This window comes from Octodon degus, unplaced genomic scaffold (genome assembly GCF_000260255.1).
Source record: "Octodon degus isolate 3935 unplaced genomic scaffold, OctDeg1.0 scaffold00272, whole genome shotgun sequence".
NCBI classification, from domain to species: Eukaryota; Metazoa; Chordata; class Mammalia; order Rodentia; family Octodontidae; genus Octodon; species Octodon degus.
Window position 1 is genome coordinate 1,953,474 of NW_004524848.1, and position 5,778 is coordinate 1,959,251.

Consider the following 5,778-nt stretch of genomic DNA (forward strand, 5'->3'; position numbering starts at 1 on the left):
AGACAGACAGACAGACAGACAGACAGACAGACAGACAGACCACCTGACCGACTGATCGACTGACTGACTGACAGACAGACAGAGAAGCTCAGAGGGAGTTAGAGCCCCCAGACCATGCCCCCACAGTGACCCACCTCCTCTGACCAAGCTTCACTTCCCAACACATTTACTTACAAACTCATCAGTGCACGAAACCACTGATGGTAAGTATCCTGGCTCAGTGACCTAATCATCTCCTAACAGCTCAACCTATGAAGCATCAGTGTTTGGGGGGAAATCTAGATATAAGCCATAACAGTCCTCCTCTGGCCCCCAAAAGACTTTATACAAATTGTGTTTGGTCCATATACGAGTTACCAAAGTCCTCAAGTTTCTGCATTGCTGAAAAATCCAAATCTGAAATCTCCTTTGATGTTCAGGTGAACTTTTAGCTATAAGGCCCTACAAACAATAAAAATGGAATGGAACAAAACAAGATTCACCAAGGAAAACACTAAATTCTGCAGGTTGATATCCCCCACCCTGGGCATCTCACTATAAGTGAACATCAAAGGGCTTTGATGGCCCTATCCCTATGGCACTGCCTATGATTGCAGAACTCTTGGCCTCACTCTTCAGCTGATTTCAATCATTCCTGTGGCGTTCCTCAAGCAGCCCATGTTCCTGGCTTTCTAACATCTTGGGATGAAAAGACATCTGTATTATCTGTTCTTGCAGGGTTACTCTAGTATTATTTGCAATATCTAAGATACAGAATCAACTTACGTGTCCATCACTGGATAAGCAAAATATGGTATACAAGGAGTGATGAAACATTTAAATTTAAACATTTTATACAGTACAAGATATATTGGCCCTAATTCCTCCTGGAATCCTCCTCGCACTCTGAACATGCTTATCCTGTTATTCTTGCCACTTTTTAAAGCAGTTCTGGAAGTCCTTTGTCATGAATGTCTTTAAAAGGTGTGACATTTGACCTTAGCCAAAAGGCTGAGAAGAGATTAAAAAGGTATTACAAAAATATAGTTGAATGCTGCAGCCCAGTGTCATCCAACAGAAACACAAGATCATAAAGAAAAGCACTAGAATGTGTCCTTACCTGCCATATTCACTGGATCTGGATCTGGCACCATATGACAACTGGTCCTTCCCCAAAGTCCAAATGACCATAATAAATAAATATTTTGAGGCAACTAAAGACATCAAGGCAGTCATGACAACTCAGTAAAGACACAAAAAGGGAACTCTGTTGGAACCTGCTAAAGTTGGAAACTGATCATATGTGGGAGGGCAAGACAAGGCCAGAATATCTAAAGCAGTCAACCTATCTCAGTCTATGCAAAGTATCCTGCCTGACCATTTTCAGCTATTAATCACTAGGCAATCTTGAATCTCCTGATAATAACTGTGCAAAGGTATAAATAAATACCCCAACTGTTATTCTTGTGGCCCTTTGCCAATCAGACAAACAGGCCACCACCTGACCCAGGTCTTGACTTTTGTCTATTTTTTTTCTTCATTCCTGCCGCTGTTTCTCCCTGAGGTACACCAAGAGACCAACAAGTCCTTACATTTGGCACCTGAACAGGACAATCAGTAAGATATAAGTGGGCACCAGGAACACTTCTGAAGTACGCACAACAGGGGAGGGAAGTGAATTGGTTAGAGCCAGTATTCAGCACAAGCAGGCTTTGGTACTGGCATATCAGGTGTAAAGTGTGGGAATGGAGGTGCAGTAGGTCCAGAAAGGGGCTCATTAGGGCCAGAAAGGGGATCATTAAGGCTAGAAACAGGTTCACTAGGGCCAGAAATGGGTTCACTATGGTCAGAGAGATAAACAAGCTTAAAGAGAGAAAGAATTTTGAGAGAGGCCAAAAAGGAGAGTTGTATTGAGTTAAAAATAGGAGAAATAGAATCTCAAGCATGTAGAGGTGACTTGGGCATGCTTGTTTCCTGTATTTACTTTTCTTTTCTGAATTCTGGTTAGAAAGAGTTTTACAGGGCTGGCCAGATAGCTCAGTGAATTAAAGCACCTGCTTAAGCAGACACAGGGACTGAGGTTCGATCCCAAGCTCCACATGCCCCAAGACTATGGAGTAAATGTGACAACCAGAGGCAGAGCCCCAAAACAAAATGTCTCCAGGTTTTGCCTGGTAACATCAATGCTGATTACACAGGGAAAATCAGGAATTATAGTTTTGCTCTACTCTAAACATTGTTGTTGGTTTTTTCCCCCATAATTTTATTGAGAAACAAATAGCAATGAGACAGTTTCAAACCAAATTGGTAGGACAGTTTCAATAATTAACACAATGCATACATTCTTCCTAGTGGTTAATTGCTGTATAAGATGCAGACATGCTATCTTATTTACAAACACTATTAGAACAAATCCCTCCATTAAGAGAATGAAACTATATATCTATCCTAACCATTTTGAACACACAGATACATAATGGATATTTGTCTGTATCCCTTTTTTTGGTTAAGTTCTGTTATTTGAATATTATAGGTGAGTTAACTTAGCAAAATATTCTAAAAGAGTCCAGTAGTTCATAATAGTTTGGGTCTTCCTCTTCACTGGCAATGTCGGAAATTGTTGACCTGAGTCCCCTATAGCTCAACATAACAGCATGGCTTTACTTCTTATACTTCGTTTTTATACTTTTCTGCTGGATGGTTAAGACCAAGATAAAGCAAGATTTATGCAACAAGAATTGTAGCTTTCGGGTCTGATAAGGTCAGTGAAATCCCCTCAGGATTTATGCTGAGTCAAAACATTGTTTAAATCACTCTAGACTCATATTGCTCAATTGGTCATTCTTTGACAAAAATTTAAAAATTATAAATAATAAAAAAGAAATATAAAAATAAAAATTAATTAGTTAAACAAAGAAAAGGCCTTTCAAATATAAATACGAATGGCTTCAAGGTATGGCCACTATAGGTCTACTGTAAAAAGATGCTGCATAGCTGACCTGAGTGATACAAAGGACCATCCCATGAGAAATAGGACCTCACAAAAAAGCAGGAAATAGAGAGGATTTTTTTTTTAAATCTCTCTCGCCATTACAATTGACACTAAAAGCAAAGTTTTTACATTTTCCCCTTAAGGTGATTAAAAGGCTGTTTCCACCCTAAGGATAAACACAGTTTGCCTTTTAAAAAATCATACTTCCTAAGATTTACAATAAGGGGGATATGTAGAAAGATTATTTAAAATTCTTTTGATTCCTAATAAGGTTGATGGCTTATTTACAATCCTAAGTTAAATCAGTACACAAAATCTTTGATATTTTACAAACAGATATAAAAGAAGTGGGGTTTAAACAGTCACTTGATTTTGATGTGCTTTTAAATAATGGTAGGCCTGCTGGTGGCCTTCAAAGGAGTCCAAGCTATGATAACTTTTTCATATTTGGGTCAGCTTATCCAACAGAGATATTCTATGCCCCACACTGTTCAAATCAAGCTTTCATGATTTTTGAAATTTATTTGATAATATTAATTGGCTCCATCCAGATTTGTGGCTAACTTCTCTGGTGTTATTAATTGCCATTATCCTTCCAACAAGTTAATTCAGTTTGCTTTTGTTTTGACAGATGAGTCATATTAGGTTAAGAAAGTCTATGCGATGGTTTCCTCTTGCAAAATATAAAATACAGGTTTCTCACCATACAATCAAAATTAAACTACAAAAACAAAAGGGAGAATCAATCCCTCCCTTGTTAATATATACTATTAAATTTTTAAAATTTTACAAAAGATGGAAGTATAGCAATAGAAAGATAATTCAGTCGGGTAAAGCAAAACAATCTAATTTGGTATCAAGGATATACTTGTGGTTTTTCCTGAGAATGCTGAGCTACTTATTTGGGAACCAGAGTGTGCATACTATCTGATAACAGATCTTGGCTAATTGATGACCAATAAAATCTTAGTCTATAATTATAAACTTCTAAAAATTCTAATAGAGTTACTATAATTCAGTTTGGTCAAAAATATATTTAAGCACACTCTGATTTTCTAAAGGTATTTGGTTGTGTGTTTTATGTATTTGTTATTTGTCTATTTGCATGACACTCATGAACAGCTGTTCCTTTTATTTGAGCTCAGGAATTTTTCTTTTTTAATAAAAAATTGTATATACTTAGAAGCATTCAGAATGTCAACAAAACAGCTGCAACTTTTTTTTGAAATTACAGAGTGGTATTCAGTTAACAGAACAATTATTTTTTTGTTGTTAAGCTGCAGGCGAGACACCTGAAGATGAAAAACTACTGTCCGCAGTTATTTGTGCTGTGCACCCACAAGAACCTGCTTTAAATTTCCATGCCAATTTACAACCCCAATACTGTACCAGGCAAGGTTAGTGGCTATTGAAAATACCACCAGGACAGGGCTATCTAAAGACACATTCAGTAGTGTGTTAACTATACAAAAAATACACTGCACAGTTTAAAAATAAATCTTACACAGCCTTACCTTTCAATTTTTTTCTTCAAAAAGAGTGAGTTGTGTACAGGAGGGTTAAAGACTTTACAGACAAGGAAAAAAACTTCACCAGAACCAATTTATTCATCATCATCCTCTTCATCCTCTTCATCTTCCTCATCCTCTTCATCTTCTTCCTCCTCTTCCTCCTCCTCCTCTTTCTTCTTTTTCCTGCTTTTTTCAGTCTTGATGACTCCCTTTTTTGCTGCATCAGATTTTCCTTCACCCCAGTAGGCAGCGATGTCCTTTTTGTACTTCTCCTTCAGCTTAGCATACTTCTTCTCGTATGGCTGCTTGTCATCTCCTTCAGTATTATTCTACATTTCTCGAAGTTTCTTTGCAACATCACCAATGGAGAGGAGAGGATGTTCTCCTTTGATTTTTGTGTACTACTCAGAATAGAACAAGAAGACAGCCAACGGAGGCCTCTTGGGTGCACTGGGATCCTTGAACTTCCTTTTTGTTTCTCCTTTAGGAGGAATATAAGTTTTCATTTCTCTTTCATAACAAGCCTTACCTGCTTTTGCCATATCTTCAAATTTTCCTTTTTCTTTAGCAGGCATGGTCTTCTACTTCTCTGAGCACTTCTTAGAAAACTCTGAGAAGTTAATGGAAGCATCTGGGTGCTTCTTCTTGTGCTCTTCTTGGCAAGTTTGCACAAAGAATGCATATGATGACATCTTGCCTCTTGGCTTCTTAGGATCTGCTTTGCCCATGTTTACTTGTTTTCCTCAGTGAGACACAGAGTCACTGAGTGCCTTTCCAGTTCTCACTTGCCCCAGCACTGTCTCTATGGAGCTCAATGTACTTCAATCTCAGAAATTTTCTTGTATCATTAGTTTGTGAAACAATTTGAGTTAAAGACTTAAAAGCATGTTTCCACCTATGTTACTAGCTGGTTTAAGTGATATTAATATTGGTTTATTCACAGGTCATCAAAAAAAATTAAGCTAATTAACAAAAATTCCTTAGGGTGTGGAGAAATTATTGGACAAGACTCTGATTAGTTCATTGCTAAGGAGCCCCCAGTAATGGCCATATTCTCTTGGGAGACCCTCCCCCATAACTGATCATTGAAAAAAAGAAAGTTTTTCTCTTTCTTTCTTTTTCCTTTTTTTGCAATTTAAAAAAAATACTAAATGATAATAGAAGAAAGCAACATTAGAAATGATACAAAATTTGACTAAACAAAGTAATAGGAAAAATTTTATCTTTTCCAATTACAAAACTGAGAAACAAAGTTTTCACATGAGTATGGTAATTCATTATTATTAATCTCATGTA

The 5,778-nt window shown here is 37.2% G+C and overlaps 1 pseudogene; it reads right to left on the bottom strand.

Annotated features, from left to right (window-relative positions):
* Nucleotides 1-4,574: 4,574 nt before the first annotated feature.
* Nucleotides 4,575-5,210, bottom strand: LOC105741045 (annotated as a pseudogene).
* Nucleotides 5,211-5,778: the final 568 nt, after the last annotated feature.